At 44.8% G+C, this 20012-nt stretch overlaps 1 pseudogene across 1 annotated transcript; it reads right to left on the minus strand.

Moving 5' to 3' along the window:
• Positions 1–255: 255 nt before the first annotated feature.
• On the minus strand, positions 256–1248 carry LOC308468930 (dnaJ homolog subfamily B member 6 pseudogene; annotated as a pseudogene). Its single transcript has one exon. The product of its transcript is annotated as a dnaJ homolog subfamily B member 6 pseudogene (transcript).
• Positions 1249–20012: the final 18764 nt, after the last annotated feature.

The raw sequence follows: 20012 nt of genomic DNA on the forward strand, positions 1-20012 counted from the left end.
GTGTTTTAGGAGAGATTTGCAATAAAATGCTGATAAATTTTCATGAAGAAAGCACAAACTGATGTGGAAATGTGAAGAACTGAGCTTAAGACTGGAAAGATGAGAAACCGAGAGTAACCAGAATTAACAGATTTGCCTATCCTTGGTCACACTGGTTTCCTCAATAGAATTTTGGAGTTATTCAAAATAAACCACGTGCCCCTACATTGGTGCAAAATTATTCAAAGTAATTAAGAAGTCTTTACCAAACATGTCTTGAACTCAATGAAGGAGTTTATTAGTTGGATTCCGGTTTTACGGAACAAGACTCCATTTAAGATCGTACAAGCAGCTGGATATTGCTTTTGGGACAGGCATGAGGAGAGGTGTTAGCATTTCAGCTGTTCCCTTCCATTTACTCTTATGGACTTCAGCTGGCCATCCTCCTCAATTTCCACTCTTTCTTGCCCATTCTCAACAATTTTTCGCGTAGTGACTCTTCGCCCGTTGACCACTTCGGTAGAAGTTGAGACGGATCTGAAGTTGTGCGTTCCACTGCTGTCATCTCCAAAGGACCTGCAGACCATAGTGTGAAAGCCAGGACCGAATGAGTTGAACCCAAAATTAGTAAAGGCACTTAATCCCGAAAAGAGACCCAGGGGTCCTTGCAAGCCGCTTCTGTTCTCCTCCCTGTTACTGTCATCGTCAAAGTGGTTGTCCCAGAAGTCATGCTCAAAGATGTCCATTCCTCCGAAAAACTCCCTGAAGATCTCATCGGGACTGCGGAATACAAAGTCAAAATCGAATGGGCTGCGGGAGTGGCCCCCAGAAGCGCCTCTTCCTCTAAACCTTGGTTCTTTGACAGGCCTGTCATAGAGAGCGCGTTTCTGAGGGTCAGACAAAACTTCGTAGGCCTCAGCGACTGCTTTGAATTTCTTTTCGGCTTCCTCCTTGTGGTATGGATTCTTGTCAGGGTGCCATTTCAGTGCCAGCTTGCGGTAGGCCCTCTTAATATCTTCTTGCGAGGCATTTTGATGCAGCCCTAGGACTTCGTAATAATTAACCATCCCAAAGAAAAGGCTGGCTGGATTTAGAGATTATTTGGTGGGTTTTCCCTGGGGACACAAGGTCCTATGCGGTTCGGATCCAGTGGATCCCGTTGTTTTGGTTGTGGCGCTTCTTTCCTCACAGCCCAATGGTAATGGTTTTGGTGCCAAAGGGAAAGAGAAAGGCTGCTTGCTCATATTGTTTGATTTCAAGGCGCTGGCTGCTGAGTAGTATTGTGAGGTCAGAAGCATCTCGGCCAATCAGCAGACAGTTGACTTTTAGTGCATTTGAGGCCTGCTGCAGTCCTATCAGTAGGTGTGTTGCGCAAATGAGCTCTCTGGAAAGGTCATATTTCACATCTATGATGCAACTTGTTGCAGATGCCTTAGACTATAAACTTTCCAGAGGAGGCATCTCTCTCTTAGGACTATTCCAGGTGATTCAACTGTCTGAAATACCTTAGCCATGCTAGCCCCCGTCAAAGGAGAACAGCATATATTCCTACAATACCCTCAATACCATGAGTGAATGACCACTTGGTTCCCAAGAAGATAAATTGCACTGCAGGGCATAGCATCATTCCTGCTTGTCTGCATCTAGGTGCCCAGCATGGCCCTAGCTTCTTGGATCCTTTAGCTTCACTCTACATGTGGTTATATAAAGCAGAAGATTTTGACAAGCACAACTGAGGCAGCAAACCTGGCCTACACTAGCTGGCCCTTTGAGCAGGGGAGAAACTTATTAGATTACCTTGACACTAGATTGACCAACCTCAGTTCACAAAAGCCCCTCAGTGCTCATGTCTTTCAGGTGCTGGGAATGATGGGCTAGTGATACTCTGGGTGGCTCCATTCAAGGGGGATCATATAATTCAAACGTTTGAGCAGTACCAGTAGTGAGCAACTTTGCTTATGACCAGGACTGGTTATACCATGAGGCAACTGCCTCAGGCAGGGAGCAGCAACAAGGTGCCAAAGCTTTGTGTACCATGTGGCCTGCCCTTCATTCCCTAGCCTAGACTGCTGCCCTTGGGTGCAGTGGAAGACGATGCCCCATCACCAGTGTGGCACTGGGGTGTGTGGGTGCGCATTGTCTTCTCCTCTACTGGTCAAGTGCCTTGGTCCATGATGGTCTCCCAACACTAGTGATTAACCACAGGCAATGTCTTAGTTAGACCACGCTCTGATAAGCATATGCTTTTCGTTCAGAACGTATGCGCCGTACATTGAGGGGGAAGGCCCTGGTCATATGAAAGGTACATTTCTGTCTGCCCGCCACTGGGCTCCTGATGGGTAGAATGTGACACTTGCTGGTTCCACATCCACTTCAGCCGGTTGACATGGATGGAGGAAAGGGAATGGTACAGAGCAAAGTCATTATCCTATATGTACCACGGGGAGTGCTTATATTCACTTAGATACTGTGCATCATCATCATCATCATCATCATCATCACTGCCATCGCCGCCAACCAGTTCAATCCTGCTGCTCGGTATACCAATATAGTTGCTTTGCTATCTAAGATTGTCTTCCTAGGGTTTCGCTCACTGGCCAGCCTGAAATGTAGGCAGAGAGTAAGTGTGTGCGTTTCTCAATGGGAGCTGCTCACTGTCCATTTCCCAGGGTCTACAGCAGGCATCAGAGATTATCAGCGACTCCAGCGCCACTGCTATAAGCTAGAATGGATTGTGGAGCAAAGGAGGAGCGTGTGCGGGAGACCGGGGGGGGGGGGCAGAAAGAAATAAAGAGTGGGACGAGAGAGATGCCCACACAAAATAACTAGATACACAAACTAGCTAGGCAGCCCCATCCCTAGGAGCCGAGGCTTTGAAATGAGAAATGTTTTTCGTATCTTAAATCTCAAGTACAAACAATAAAAACCAGCCCAGGCTGTGTTCTTTGAAGAGAAAGTACGAGTGACCTGAGCAGTGGTTATCAGCAGCGTCATTAAGATAAACCCTTAACATGATTTAAAGCATCCGAAACTGAAGGCAGCACTTTCAGATACTAACAAAATGGCCTGACATTGGGGATGAAAATCAATAGTAATCAGATGTCACTGAAAATACTCAAAAGTGTCCCCTGACTGATGGAGGTGAGATTAGTGTAAATATTTGTATTCTAATCAGTGGCACACGAGGGTTGGAGGCAGCCTCTCTGTCTATTTAATTAATGGAGTGGCTTTTAAAAAGGATCCTAATCATATGTGATTGTATCTGCTTATCAACATTTTTGCTAATTAGATGATATGGAGGCAGTCGTTCTGCTAATTCCCTCATCCGAACAGCATATCCTGCACAGATAAAGTGCAGTCTCTTTTTAATAAGAAACAATCATGAGACAGACTAACCTTAATGGTGCTTATTATCCTTGGAGCTTCTACTCCACCTCCACCTCCACCTCTCCCCTTACTTTGCTTTCTGTTCCAGAATGCCAGATGGACAAAGTTATTGGAGCCTTCATCTGCCCTGGTCATGTATGATAAATATGATCATACATCTCCAGAGGGCATTTCTTTTGCACTGTATAGCCCACCTCCAACAGCCAAGTTGTCAAACAGATTGGGGTTGAAAAACCTTTCACATTCCAACTGCAAATGGCCACATCCCCATGCTAAACCAAACGGGGGTCGCAGCGGAAATCTGCATGATCCCTCTTGGCTGCTGAGATGTGGCGGATGTGCAGTTCCACATTCTGCTTGTCAGCAAAAGTGGCGCACAAAGGCAATTTTAGATTCCGGACATAAGGGTCTCACAGTGTCAGGACCTCACCTCTTTATATGACACTGTGCATTACTTCACTTATTGAAAAATGGGGTGAGTTTGGGGGGCCGCCTCCTCATTCTGCTGAGTGGGGCTCTGGATATTTGCCCCCCCAACTCCTGCCCAGTACTGGATTTACAGTGGTGCCCCGCAAGATGAATGGCTCGCAAGACGGAAAACTCGCAAAACGAAAGGGTTTTTGGTTTTTTGAGCTGCTTCGCAAGACGATTTTCCCTATGGGCTTGCTTCGCAAGACGGAAACGTCTTGCAAGTTTGTTTCCTTTTTCTTAAAACCGTTAATACAGTTGCGACTTGACTTCGAGGAGCAACTCATAGCACGTGGTGTGGTAGCCTTTTTTGAGGTTTTTGAAGACTTTGGTGATTTTTGAAGCTTTTCCAAAACTTTTCCGACACCGTGCTTCGCAAGACGAAAAAAACCGCAAGACGAAAATACTCGCGGAACGAATTAATTTCGTCTTGCGAGGCACCACTGTAAGTATAAGCTAAACAAGCTATAGCTTAGGGCTCCACTCTCTTGCCCCCCCCCCCCAAATTATGAGTCTTTATAAATTGTGTTTCTAAAGGAACCTTTGTTATTGCCAAATGCCAATGTGTTTGCATTCTTAAGTTTGTTATGAATTAAAAATCTTTAAGTTAGAGCATAATAAAAATTTCACTATTAATATACTTCTGAATTGTATTTCAGTTCAACAATTACTTTGATAAAATACATATTTTGTTATGTGCAAATGGCTTTAGATACCTATTAGGTCTATAAATTACCATATAGCATATGTTCAACACAAAATACAGTGGCAATTTGTTGTTGACAGAGGACAGCTGGACATATAAAGGGCCCCATTACCTTCAGTAGCTTAGGGCCTCATCAAACCTAAATCCCGTCCTGGTCCTGTCCTCACAGCACCACACTAGCCAGGGGAGTTTGTAGTGAGGCTGTGGGGGAATGCTTTCCCTGTTGCAGTTTCCTCCATCCTTACTAAGAGGATATTCACACGCAGCCTCTCACAGACAATAGCTTGCATGCAGACAGTCCCAAGTTCAATTCCCAGTGTCTCCACATAGGGCTGGAAAAGAGTTCCCATCTGAAGCCCTGGAGAATGGCTGCCAATTGGGTGCAGAAAGGAAGGAGTCAGATGGACCAATGGTCTCACTCAGTATAAGACAGCTTCCACAGTTCCTTTATGTGTTGTGTTTCCCTTTAAATTATAATTATTTCCATATCAGCATCTATAACTATAAATTAACAAATGGTATATAAACCTGTTTCTTCCATTGTCCTCTTCTTTGCGATGCTAGCTGTTTTTTCCAGTGGAAATCACATCTCCACCAGAAGCTCCTATTATCCACAGGAGGGGAAATAAACAGATACCTTTTATTCCAACAGGTTTTGGGAACTCACTGTTGTTGTTTTTAAAGGAAATGGCTTTGAATAGTGCTCTGCTGTTTTTATTACCTGTCTTTTAATAGATTCGTATTTTATAATGTTTTAGTTCTGTTACCGTTTAGTTATCTTTTAATGGTTATCTTTTATATGTTTTTAGCTTTTTGTATTTTATCTGTCTTGTTTTAATAGGTGTAAGCTGCCTGGAGTCCCAGTCTGGGGAAGAGGAGGGATATAAACAAATACAATAATGATACCTGTGTTGTACCTGTGTGTTTTCCTCTCTGCCATGAAAAGCACCTCCCTCAGCGCTTCAGCCACTATCCAAATCTTTACCCCTGTTGCCACAACTGCTTTCAGGAAAATAAAACAATGGTCACAGATCTTGTTTGAACTTCAGTCTGCTGCAGATAGCGGTTTCCTAGGGACTTTTCATTTTCCTTTTTCAAGATTGCAACTCTTTTAACTTTTATTTATCATACTTTTAAATCTTCTATAACTTGCAGTAGGCACTTGGTTAAGTGGAAGGGTATTTTTCCAATTTAAAATAAATAACGGTAACAACAAGCTTCCACCAAAAATACAGAGCCCTCTGAGCAGCTATCCTGCCGCCTTTTTGTATTTTATTGTATAAACTCATTTACTCTGTCCTAGGAATGCTTTTCCAAGCTGTGAAACTCTACTGAATCTTCATACCATGTGTGTGTGTGTGTGTGTGTGTGTGTGTGTGATGATTTGTTTTTCTTGTCCCCTAAAATGGGGAGAGGTGCTGATAGGGTCATGCAGAGAAGGGTTTATGGCCGGCCCATTAATCCCACAACAAGGCCTGGATCCTTTTATCTAAAACAACATGAGCTTGAGACATTTGCTGTAAGTACTTTGACTACCCAAACAAACAAGGGTCACGCTTCACTCTGCCAGTCAAGCTGTCGTCAAATTCTTTACCCCTGCCATGCCTCTCCCAAACCACCACCCATTATGTGGATATTTCACGGGAACGCTTCCTTGCTTTCTAAAGGGGGATACTTGCTCTTATTTTGCTCTTTCTAGAGAACAACCAAAGTCTAAAGCCAGGAAGAGAAGTTTGCTGGTGGTTTATACTCTATTCCTCGATGCATAAAATATGTAAGTGCTGTGACCTCATTGTTCTTTTGAAATCTTTGATAGAACAATGGGACAAAACAGCAGCAAATGGAGGGTGTGTGTGCTGCCCCAGCAGTAAAATCCTATGAACTAGAACCTTAAATGTCAAACGAGTCTACTGTGTGGCAGTGCCAAGTGATTAACAGTGCAATCCTAGAAAAGTCTAATCAGAAGTAAGTCCCATTAAGTCCAGGGAAGCGAGTCCAGGATTGTAGCCCAGGTTCTTCTGCTTTTTCAGCCACACAAAGAGAATGATGGCCCTCAAACCTGTCCCTGCTAGTACCTCCTATGCTGCCCATGAAATATTTCAGTAAACACCACATAAAAAACCCAGTCCACAAGGGACCCTTTCTTCTTTCTGCTCCGTTCCTGTTGGCACTGGCTCAGCCTCTCCTACATTAACATGGCACCTTAAATATGCTAACCTTTCATTGGAGACCAGGATTAGATGCTTACCCACTCATTGGTTCTGAACAGAGGAGGGCATAGCCAGGATTTTTGTTGGGGGGGCAGGCAATTTGTTAGGGGGGCAGAACCTCAGTTAGCTATGTTTTTCTTGATTTAGTGGGGGCAGCTGCTCCTCCTTGCCCCCCCCCCCAGCTACACCCATGTTCCCAGTGCTGGGGCGACTAGAGGGTAGCATGATATTTTGTGGTCCTGCCTCTTTTTCTACTCTTTTAGATGTATCTGTCATTATACACACCCATGTAGCAGCTCTTTTGTGACTGGTGCCCAAGCCACTTTCTCAAAATTCCTCATGTGCCCACCAGCCATAAAACCCCTGCAATAATGGGGCTCAACGGTGTTACCGTGAGAAATAATGCTTCCCCCCCTCCAACTGCTTTCAGTTCTCTTAAAAGTGATTGTCCAGGAATAGGCAACCTAAGGCCAGTGGGCCAGATACAGCCCAATCGCCTTCTCAATCCGGCCCACGGACGGTCCAGGAATCACCGTATTTTTACATGAGTAGAATGTGTGCTTTTATTTAAAATGCATCTCTGGGTTATTTGTGGGGCATAGGAATTTGTTCATTCCCCCCCTCCCCAAATATAGTCCGGCCCACCACATGGTCTGAGGGACGGTAAACCAACCCATGGCTGAAAAAGGTTGCTGACCCCTGTGATTGTCTCTGGCCCAATGTGTCAGAGCACACATTAATCAAATGCAGCCATCAAAATCCCAAAGTACTTCAGGCCATCTTGTTCTTTTTCAAGGGAATTTTTGTAGCCAACTATAAGCACACACAAAAAGGGAATTCAGAAAGGCACTACTGCCTTCAGTTCAGAAAGGTCCTCTTTTCAATATTTGGCATAGCTACATTTTCTCTGAAGGAGATGAAAATTGGAGTTTTAACTTGTCTGCATTGGACTAATACATTATCTGGGGACCTTATAGTCTCTTTTCATCACATCCTGAGCTATAGACATCCGGGTTTTGGCACAGTGCTGTGGGTTTTTTTAAAACATACAAATGCTTTGAACAAAACTTCCTGTGATATAAGATCTGAGCATTCCCTGCCATTAGTGAGCATCCACATAATAGAAATATTTTTGGAGTTATGTCAATGGGTTTCAAGTTTTCTGTATACATTATACTTTCGTGAATACTAATTGATTGTATGGAATGAATGGGTTTTATATATATATATATATATATATATATATATATATGATTTTGTTCATATTGTTTATATATATTTTTAGTTTTGTGAACCCCTGATGAACAGCCTACGGCTTGAAACATTAAACTTGTACAGCATTAGAAACATTTGGATTGGAAGATTTTCTTGATACTGTTTCCCTGCAGCTGTTTTTCTGCCTGATCTTGTGTCAGGAAGGATATGTATTACTCTGCCCCCCCCCCAAACGAGAGGAGAGAACCAACATCAGTGGAGGCTGCCCCATTACAGAAAATGGGGCCCAAATCCCAGTCTGTTCTCAGCCTGCCCCTGCCCACCTCAATTCTTAGTTGCAATGAATCCAGTGCCCCTCTCTATGTAACAATTCAGAACTAAGTTCCATCATTGAGTTAGACTGGCAACCCTATAGCCACTGACCTCGGAGTATGCTCCACGGGACCCAAGGGGTTAACCTCTGAGCACTGTAACCTTGCTCAGTGGTGGCTGGTAGCACCCATTGGCACTCGTGGGACAGAAGACCAGGAGCCCAGCAGTAGGCAGAGCCAGAGTCAATGATTGTTGTTGTTTAGTCGTTTAGTCGTGTCTGACTCTTTGTGACCCCATGGACCAGAGCACGCCAAGCACTCCTGTCTTCCACTGCCTCCTGCAGTTTGGTCAAACACATGTTGGTAGCTTCGAGAACACTGTCCAACCATCTCATCCTCTGTCGTCCCCTTCTCCTTGTGCCCTCCATCTTTCCCAACATCAGGGTCTTTTCCAGGGAGTCTTCTCTTCTCATGAGGTGGCCAAAGTATTGGAGCCTCAGCTTCACAATCTGTCCTTCCAGTGAGCACTCAGGGCTGATTTCCTTAAGTATGGATAGGTTTGATCTTCTTGCAGTCCATGGGACTCTCAAGAGTCTCCTCCAGCACCATAATTCAAAAGCATCAATTCTTCGGCGATCAGCCTTCTTTATGGTCCAGCTCTCACCTCACTACTGGGAAAACCATAGCTTTAACTATACGGACCTTTGTTGGCAAGGTGATGTCTCTGCTTTTAAGATGCTGTCTTAGGCAGAACCAATGAATGCTAGTTTTGCCTCCATCTTCCTCCCTGCTGAGTTCTACAATGGCAACACTGACACTAAGGAGGAGGAAGTTAACTTTCAGGAACACCCCTTTTAGGCAGATCCCCCCCCCCCCCCCCATTTTTCAGGATTGCTGCATTAATGTGCAGGCATGACCTACTGAGCAGCTACAGTGGTAGAAAGCACTGCTGCCTCTGTACTGCTGATTAGCTGATTCCGATAAGTGATTTGGAAGGCTCAAGTTTAAACAGCTTTCTTTTCAAAATTAATCAAATATTGCTTTTTAACCTGAAGCCATTCTAAGATGGAGGCCCCATCATGTTTTATTACAATGCCATTAAGAGTCCAGTATGGCCTAAAGTCACCTCCACTGCCCCTTTTCTTTTCCAGAGCTTCCTTGGTTCTTGGGGAAGCCATCAATAGGCCCAGATGCTGTCATGCCATCTATGGCTGCCAGTGACCAGGAGGAAATATAGTTCCTGTGGGTCCTAGATACTCTGGATGCCAGGATTTACAAGAACTATATTTTCCTGTGACTTCTGGTGGTTCCGGACAGTACAACACAAATGTATCAGTATCTAGGGTCTAATGGACACCCCACAGGGATACCTCCATACTGCTATAGCTCTCAGGAAACATTAAGCGAAAGAGTAGTACAATAGGCCAATGCACCTGGCTGTTAAAAAGGAGGTTGATGGATCGTGCCCACCAAGGGACAGCTGTGGGCAGGATTCTGGCATTGCAGGGGGTTGGACCATATAGCCCTTGGAGTCCCTTCTAACTCTAGGGTTTTATGATATTCAACCCTGTTCTTGACCTGACCTTCCCTTAGCCAAGCCAATGGGTATCAGGGTAGAATCAGAGGTGATAACGGGTGTGGTGTCACTAGTATTTTGTTTTGGAGGTCAAGAGTTTGCCTGCTGTTTTTGCAGCTGTGGATGCTGAATGGAGAAGTCTTGAATGACATGAACTGCAGGCCATCTGCATCTGTGGGTGGCAGAGCAACACTTCTATATGCCCCAGGCAAGGGAGTTGTGAGAAGTTGAACTGAATGGGCACAATGAGCATTAGAAGACCTGAAGGGCCCTTGAAATAAGGTCCTGTTTCGTTGGTTGATAACACAAATGGCAAGCTAGGCTTGAAATTAGGACATCACTTATAGGCTGGGGACCAGGCCAAAGATGGGATTGGAAGAACTCAAGTTTTGAAGCCTCTGCTTCAAAGGAGGTTGCTTTGCTTTCAGGTGATTTCAACTGCCTTTTAAAGTGTAGCTAACCAAAGATGCTATGACCCCAGTTTGTCAAATTAATCATTTGTTATGGTATTGGCACACAGAACTCTAAATCCATCGTTCTTCCTTCTTATCATTCCCAAATGCTGCATGAACAAAGCCATCCTATAGATGTCAATGTAGAAGTACAGTATGTCTCATTGTGTTCAATGGGGCTTTCTCCCAGGTCAGTAGGGTATAGGAATGCAGCCTAAATGGTTACTTTTTACGTTATGGGTAGTCAGCCTGGGCCCTCCAGGTGCTGTAGACTACAATTCCCCCACCATTCCTGAACATTGGCCATACTGGCTAAGGCTGATGGGTGTTGCTATTTCTTACTAATTTATATACTGCTTAATTGCCAAGGTGGCTTCTAAGGTGTATATAAGTATAAAACCCATTATGAAAATATGTACACACCTAAGTATAATACACAATAAAACAATTCCATCAAAACATTAAACTAAACATTCAAAGTTAAAATGTGCAAAAAACAAACAACACCCAAGCTTGTTAATAGTACCACATTTAAAGCAGCCCAACAGCATCTCTGGAGAGCACTCCTGGTTGAGGGCAAGGCCAAATTTTAAAAAGATTATTTAGGGGCTCTGTCACACAGCTGGACAGAGGTTAGACTATGTTCAGTCTTGAGTGAGTATTTGTTCTGATTTGTTTGCAGGGAGGTTGTGCAACAATGAGCATTTGCTCTTCCCACACTTCACTGTATTTCCCCTATCACCTTCCTAAACTGTAAAACATCATTTTTAGAAAGTGGATTTGTTGCACCAAGGCAACAGAGTACAGTTCACAGAGTTCTCTTGGGAAGAAGGATTGGTTGTTAAACCACTCTGGGAATTGTAGCTCTGGGAAGGGAAGAGTGGTCTGCTAACAACTCTCAGCACACTTAACAAACTATACTTCCCAGGGCACTTTAGGGGAAGTCAAGTGTGCTTTAACTACAGTAGTACCTCGGGTTAAGTACTTAATTCGTTCCGGAGGTCCGTACTTAACCTGAAACTGTTCTTAACCTGAAGCACCACTTTAGCTAATGGGGTCTCCTGCTGCCGCCGTGCTGCCGGAGCATGATTTCTGTTCTCATCCTGAAGCAAAGTTCTTAACCTGAAGCACTATTTCTGGGTTAGTGGAGTCTGTAACCTGAAGCGTATGTAACCTGAAGCATTTGTAACCCGAGGTACCACTGTATATGATGTGGATGTGGTCTGAGAAACTGGAATTGTTGGCACCTGTCTGTCTCAAGAGACAATGGAGTGCACCTTTGGGGGTGAAGTCAATCTGCTGGGTAATCACAGCACCTGCTGTGGCTGCAGAGACCAGTAATTCAGAACTGCTGCCTCCCCTGTTGCTTTTGCTGCATTAGCTGCACCAAAGTGACCACCTTAGGGTGCAAGCCTGGGCAGTGTGTATGGAGGTCCTGGGCTGCCTCCCTCTCAGCCTTGCTGGTGTGGTCCAAAGGAAAGCAGAGCAATACATTTGGCAATACATTTGGGATGCGGGTGGCGCTGTGGGTTAAACCACAGAGCCTAGGACTTGCCGATCAGAAGGTCGGCGGTTCGAATCCCCGCGATGGGGTGAGCTCTCGTTGCTCTGTCCCTGCTCCTGCCAACCTAGCAGTTCGAAAGCACATCAAAGTGCAAGTAGATAAATAAGTACCGCTCTGGCAGGAAGGTAAACGGCGTTTCCGTGCGCTGCTCTGGTTCGCCAGAAGCGGCTTAGTCATGCTGGCCACATGACCCGAGATGAGTGCCGCAACCCCAGAGTCGGTCACGACTGGACCTAATGGTCAGGGGTCCCTTTACCTTTACCTTTTACATTTGGCATCAGCTTGGCTGCAGGAGGAATACAAGGTACCATCTTAGGGACTCCACTCTAGATTTGCGTAGAGTTTACTCCTTAACCCTTTCTTCTCCTGAAGATGTCCCACAAGGTAGTGGGTGGAGATCCCCACCCCCACCCACAGGGTTTACTCCCAAAGCCTTTCTCACAGATGAGTATAGGGCAGACATTAGATTTATGAGATATTTGTTCTTTTACTAGAACTAAAATACACCAGCCAGGTTTTGGGGGGGGCATCATACCCTTAAAATTAAGAACAGGTTGCCAGCCCAGGAGTTTGTTTTCAGCACCAGAACTGCATTCAAAGCCCTGCTGCAGAAATGTCCTCTCCTGATTCTTACCTGCCTCAAGCATTCTTTCTCTCTGCAATGAGCAATTAAATATTTGCTTCAGAGCTGTTCACAAAGGCTGGACAATGCACATTGTCTTTTTCCAAAGGCCTAATTGAAGTAAGTTGGGGAAAGACTCTTGAGATGACTAAGTTTTTGGTTCTCCCAGTGATGCAATTTCCCTCTTCCCTCCAACACAACTCACAATTTGTCATTGCATTGCACAGTTTGTCACTTTTACCACTAGGGGGATGATGAGGTTTTTTTCCAGAAGAGTCTTGGGTTCCCTGGAAGCAGCAGTTCCAGTCTGAGAATTATGGCCTGGGTTGTTGCAAGGTCATTTCCAGCTGTCACTGTCCGTGGAGTTTATGGGCGCTTAGAATTCATTGCCCATCAATGACTTTTAGGTCAGGGTTGGAGGAAACAGGCATATTTGCTACGGTGGGGGGAACACCTTGATGTGGGAAGTAAAACACAGAGATGTTTCTTACAGCGATGGCAAAAAAAAGTAGAAAAGCCTGCCCCATTCCAGGCTGAATTAGCTCAGCTGGTTGCAGCTGAAGCCAAAGGTTTCTCTTAAAGAACTAAGGGTGTGGGTGTCTTTTCAACTGCCTTCCTTTGCAGTACTTGCCTTACCACAAATCTACCAAAAATGGTCCCCTTTGATGCCTACGTAAAGTGGGGAAACCACAAGCACGTGTTCCTATCATACAAGCCGAGAGCTGTGACTGGCTGTTGCTCCCTCTTGATTTACCACTGTATAATGTGTGAAATGGCCTGTGTGTCACACAAGGCACACAAGTATTTTCACATTTAACGAGAAAAGTAAAAATTATACCCTGAAAACATAAGAAGAACTCTGGTTGACCAAGCAATGTTCTCCCAACCGCTTACAAGTTATCTATGGGAAATATACATTACATTCATAGTGACATCTTTCCGATGTTTCAGAAGTGGGAATATCTGAAGGAAGCTGCCTTATATCAGGTCAAACGTTTTACCTATCAAAACCAGGATTTATTTATTTATTTATTTATTTGCATTTGATTGACAGTGGCTCTCTGGGATCTCAGGCAGTGGTCTTGCCCACCATCTGCTGTCTGAGATCCTTTCAACCAAAGATGTCAGAGACGGAACCTGGGACCTTCTGCATGGCATGCATGTGCTTTGCCACTGAGCTCTGACCCCTTCACCCCTGCAGTCATTGTCAACATCTCCACAGGGCTCATCAAAGGGCTTGTCAACACAAACCTTCTTTTCTCCTTCCAGAAACTGGATAGCTTTGCTCGGTGTGGCTCTCCCATGGCAACCTCACACAACTTGACTTAGGCCCATACTATTTCCACATACTATTTCCACAGGCTGCAAGATCAGGATGGGGTCTGTCCCCAAGAGTTTGCATCTACTCGACCAGTTACTTTATACCATATTTCCAGTTTGGCTCTGAATTACATAAATGAATAGTAGGCAAGTCCTTCTGTCTTATAGCGGAGAGTCAGTGTGGTGTTGTGGATGTGTGTGGCGCTGTGGTCTAAACCACTGAGCCGCTTGGGCTTGCCGATCAGAAGGTTGGTGGTTCAAATCCGTGCAACAGAGTGAGCTCCCGTTGCTCTGTCCCAGCTGCTGCCAACCTAGCAGTTCGAAAGCATGCCAGTGCAAGTAAATAAACAGGTACCACTGCAGCGGGAAGGTAAACGGCATTTCTGTGCACTCTGGTTTCCATCATGGTGTTCTGTTGTGCCAGAAGTGGTTTAGTCATGCTGGCCATATGACCTGGAAAGCTGTCTGTGGAAAAATGCTGGCTCCCTCGGCCTGAAAGCGAGATGAGATGAGCGCCACACCCCATAGTTGCCTTTGACTGGACTTAACTGTCCAGGGGTCCTTTACCTTTACCTTTTACCTAGACTAAGACCTGGGAGACCAGGGTTAAAATCTCCACACAGGCATAAAGTTAATGGGTGACCTTCGGCCAGTCACCATCTCTCAGTCTCAGGGGTTGTTGTGGTGATAAGATGAAGAGGAGGAGAAATGTGTAAGCCACCTTGAGCTCTGTGGAGATAAAGTGGGATATCAATGAAATAATAAGTAAAAATAAAGTCCCTTGGGTATCATATGAATATACATACTCTTAAGGACCATAAAAACAACAAAGGGTTATGAAATTGTGTCTCTTCACTGACAATGGGGGCTTCCGTTAGTGGAAAGTGCGGGAGAAGATGCCCTGCTGATCTGCTCCAGAAGGTTAAGGGAATCTTCTGAAACAGCATGATGGGGCGCTACAGGAGAAATTGTGGGAATTACCTCCTCCTTTTGGCTCACAGAAGCCTCATCAGAAGCAAAGAGCTTCTTAGCAGAGGAACAAAACTTGGGATAAGCAACTGAGATACTATGCGTATGATTAAGATGCACTTTGTCCTAGTACTGATTTACTGTACAAATTGTGTGTGGGGGGGGGGAGATATTGTCAACAAGCTTCATCCTGTGTACTCTAATGATTTCCCGCAAGTTCTCCTCAAACTGAAGCTGTACTTCACTGCTGGATCTTTACAACCTTTGCCACAGCTATTGTAAGTGCTCAAAAGGTCCCCCATTTATGCCCTGAGCCTACTACTGATCATAGTATCTTGCGTTTATCTGAGCATCAGTCCATACGTGATCCGTCTAGATAACACAATTCATGAGACACTTGAGAAGAGATTTTTAAAAAGAGATTAAGGCCTAGAACAAGAAGAGGAACTGAATGGGGTACCTCACTTTTCCCCCTATATACACAAGTCACACTCGCTCTTTTGTTACTAGTGCGCATAGGCTAAGTGTACACCATACTTTTAAAGCACAATCAAAGCACTTTTCCCCTTTCAGAGAATTCTTGGCACTGTCGTTTGTTAAGAGTTGCTGAGAATTGTAACTCTTTGAGGGGTAAACTACAGTGCCCAGAATTATTTGGGGGGGGGGGAATGTGCTTCAGATCTGCTTTAAAGGTATTGTGTGTGCACAGCCTTCGATGTCTTGTATGCAGATAATTGTGTACGGGAGTTGATCTGCCTCTGTGCAAATTGCCTCTGTTGACCTGTGCAAATTATATCTGTCTGTCTACTTATTTGTCCACCCGCCCATCTATTTTGAAACTGTAGATGCCCACAGAGTCTGGTAGCAGCTTCTGCAGCCTTCTGTTCTCTGACTTGTGTGTTATCAAGCAAGCAGCCGTCATTCCCATCTAATCAGAGATCTGAGCCCTGTGATCCTGTCCCCCACATGGGTCCTTCAAAGTCCTTTGCGAGGTCTTGAGTCTGTTTTCGCTTTCTGATGAGTGAAGGTGAGAGAGCGACAAAGAGGCTGATCGTCTCCTGAGGTGCTATTTCCCCTGGCAGCCGATTCATCTGGAGAGCTGCATTCACACCTCCAAGGAGGGAGTGGGATGTTACATCCTTAAACCTGCTTCTCAACAAGACTGAAATAATGATTTCATCACACACACAGGCACAGAGGCACACTTGCTGCAGTGGAAAACCACCCTGCAGAAAGATGAGGCCTCTTCCTTCTATTCTTTGCAATCTACAAAAAGGAGGAGGAGCCCATGCCAAGAGGTCACGAGGAAGAGTAGTGGGGTTCATAGAAACCCACCCTCCTCCTCAAGGCACACACAATCCATTCATGGAATCAGGGTTGGAAGCCAAGTGGCCACCAAGTCCTGGTGAGGACAGGTGCTTAAATATCCAGGCTTAGTTGGGTGACAGACACTGGATTGCACGCCTGAGGAACAAAGACTCTGCAGGAATAAATGGATATTCATGAATAATCTACTCTTCATGAGGAGACCAAATCTGCAGGCAACATAGGTGACTTACAGCTATGTTCTGACGTTTAAAAAGTCTTCAGCAGAGCAACATCTTTGCAGAGTTTCCTGATAGCTGGGCCTCTTGTGTTTAGATCTTGAGCTGTTTCTGGACCTTCCTTGTTGTGTTGTGACTGCTTGATCTTGCGTTTTTCCCCTTTTGAAGTGTACTTATTGAAGGTTAATAAACAATAAAGCCATTAAAACCCAATACAGCCACAGTGCAATTTGAAAGATAATGTACAAACTAATTGTGAGAAATGTTTTCCTGTTAGAATATAGTGTTTGCCAAACTGCACATCCACATTTGCATCTAAATGGCCCTTGGTTGTTTTTTTGTTTACTGTGCTGTCACCAGAAGTTTGACTGTTTCTTGTGCTGTCCCTGTTTGGGCTTTGGACTAGTATGAGACTCTGATGTTGCAGCTACCTCTGCCAACCTGCAGCTGCTCTGCCTGTGTGAATGAGGGCATTCCCCATGTTCAGTTCTTCCTCCTGCCCCTGAAATGTGAAGGACCACTGCCTCCAACAAGAAGTTTTGCTTGTTTCCTACAATGATGTGAAACGGGTGAAGAGGCACATGATGTAATTGCAAGGCTGCAGCCCCATGAGCCAAGCCACCAGCTCTTCCACACTAACCTGTGGGGTGTATGCAAACAAACAAACAAACAAACAAACAAACGAATGAATGAATGAATGAATGAATGCAAATGCTTTTAGAATTTGTCACAATGTTATGTGGCCTTCCTAAAAAATATTTGTAACTGCTCTGCTTTAAGGAACACGGGAAACACACCCACACACTTTGGTTCTTCCCTAAGGATCATGCAAAAGAAAAGAGAGGTTTGCAATATTGTTTCCATTTCACGTTCCCCAACCACACAGAGATGTGATGATCAAGAGGAGCTGATCATTCAAATGATGATCATTCCAAACTGCAAATGGTCTTGGAACTAATTAATTTGACAGGGCTGGTGCTGCCCCTTTCTCCCTCCCCTTTCTCTCTCCCCACCAAAATCAATTAAGGAAACACATTATTTCCCCCCTCCCTCCTCTTTTGCAGAACATTTCCTAAAAGGAAGTAGGGAAAAGGAGCAGCTAGGACTCCAGTGTGTTTTCACAGTGCTCCCCAGGGAAGACTGAGCTTGGGAGCAACTAGGCAAACGGAGATTAACAATGTGGAGAGAGGATGCTCTCAACAACAGGAGCAAGCCGTCTCCCAAGGGTTCTCACAGCGGTGGGAAAGCTTGATTGCCACATAAGGTAACGCAGGAGCTCATTCAGTTCCTCCCCCCCCACCAAACTCCCCAAAGACGCCCAATGAATTGTCATTTACTTTGTGCTGAGGATGGTGGGGGGAGTGTAATTGGCTGTCACTCCACTGGAGCGCATTTCATTTGCATGGCTAATGAGTTCTTCTAGGCAAGAGATGAGAATTTGGGGAGCAACATGTAATAACGTGAAGCGAGCTCAAATCGTATTAGCTAATTGCAGAGCTTTCTATAAACATGTTGAGGAGAGATGTCCTTTCTTCTTCAGAATGTCTGCTTGGGAAAAACCTGCTTTCTCAAATATAATTTTTTAAAAAACTGATGTGGATAATAGAAGCTAGAGACTGATAATAAAAAGCGTGTGCTTTTTCTGCATTTAAAAGTTATGCTATAGCCTTAGAAGCCAACGACGACAGAACTAGGAAGGTGGGACTCAGGGTTTGACAACAAAGTCTCAAATGCCTGATCTCTGAAACAGAGACGCTTGTGTATGTCAGCAAGAAGTGCTACCAGTTCGAACTTCCAGCCTGTTTCTTGTAGGCCCTCTGCTCCCCTCACCTTGAACATGATTGCTCAGCCCTGTGCAAAATCTCACTCCTGTTGTCTAGCTCCTAGATTTGACAGCTTGTGATTGGAAACATTCGGGAGAGACTTTGCAATCCCATTTAGCAAAACCAGGTAACAGAATGGGATAACAAGGTGGGGGGGGGACACCTCACATGCTACCCACATTAACGAGCAATTAACCAACCACCTTTCCCTGCATATTTGGGGCTCTCTAGTCATTGCAAAGTAGGCCATGCTTTCATTGCAAATGACCATGCTGCCCAATTAACTCTAATACACTTTGTCTCAAACCTCAGAAACTGGCAGATGATGTGTTAAAAGTGTATTAATAGTTTGAGGCAGTACAAAAGCCTGAAAAGGGATCCTAATAGCTGCTGCACAGCATAATAATGGGCGCAGGAAGCACAGGGGTCAAAATAAATAAACTCATTTTGATCAGCTGCTGCAGCATTCCACCACAAACATATGACTACTCTAAAAGGTGGTCTCTCTCCAAGCTATGGAGTCTCTCTCAAGCTATGGAGTCACTAAGATGATTAGTCAAGGGGACAATGGACAGGAACTCCACAGAGTGCTGCCTCAAGTCTTGATTGAAGGTTCAGACTCAGAATCCTTTTCGTTTTGAGGACTTGGGGCCTGAATCTATAAGTAGGTGTGCTGCCTTCATCAACAAGTAGGAACCATTCATTCAAAGGGGAGAGGCAATTAAGCTCTCTTTCTAGACATTAATCCCCACTAGGCCCATGCAGTATATCAGTTGGAAAGATATCCCATTTTGGACTTCTCTGCATGTGGCATGTCTGCAGTCCTACACTTAACATTTCCGTGTCCCCCAGGCTTCACACATTCTTCCTTGCTGCACATAGCGCCATCTGCATTATGGATGGACAACCCCTGGCCCTCCAGATGTTGTTGGGTTCAGACTCGCATCATCCACGACCATTGGTCATGCTGGCAGGGGCTGATGGGATTTGGAGTCCAACAAGACCAGGAGGTAACAAGGGGTTCCTTGTTTTTATCCCCAACTGGAACTCAGTTACGGCATCTCCCAGGTGGGCACCATTGCCATTATAAGAGAACGAGGGAGACGCGTTCATGGTGAGTTCCAGAACCTCTTGCCCTGGAAAAATAGCACTGAAGGCAGCTATGATCAGATGTGGTGCCTCAGCCCATGGGAACTCTCTTTCCCCCATTGCCACCACCAATACCAGATATAAGGAGAAAGCGCCAGTTTCTCCAATGAGTGGCTGAATCTTAGTAAATGCCCTGTGGGAAGATGACGCTATGCCACCCCGGGCGGGTCAGCCTCCTGCACCACATTCTTGGCGATTAAAAAAAAAGCAAATATAATGGGTGCAGAGATGTCTGAACTGGCTGAATAAAACATATCAACAATTGTTTTGTTAAATGGCGCCATTCAAGCCGGTATCTCCTGCTCAGATCTATATTGAAATGCCCTTCTATTAATAAATAACTACAGTCTCCATTCCCCGCCCCCACCTCTGCCACTTACGTTTAGTAACTGGGAATTTGGGCTTAGTTTTTATAGACATTCAGGCTAGATGTTATCTTTATGAAGGGTTCGCTCTTTCCCCCACTGCCTTCCCCAAAACCTTTCTTCTTTTTTTCCTCCTTTTTTCTTCATCAAGAAAAAATGGCATGTAAAGGAGGGGAGGAGGGAACTCACTATATTATATTTTTCATTTATATACTCCAAGCGGGGGAACAGCAAGAGGCAATGGCTGGCTGGCTTTTGACTTGTGTGAAAATGCACCTCAAAGTAACAATTGTGCCAAATGCCTACAATTGTGTTACAGGGAACTGTGCTGGATTTTGTCTCCATTTGCTAA

The sequence above is a fragment of the Podarcis pityusensis genome, assembly GCF_964106645.2.
Source record: "Podarcis pityusensis genome assembly, contig: HAP1_SCAFFOLD_144, whole genome shotgun sequence".
NCBI lineage: Eukaryota > Metazoa > Chordata > Lepidosauria > Squamata > Lacertidae > Podarcis > Podarcis pityusensis.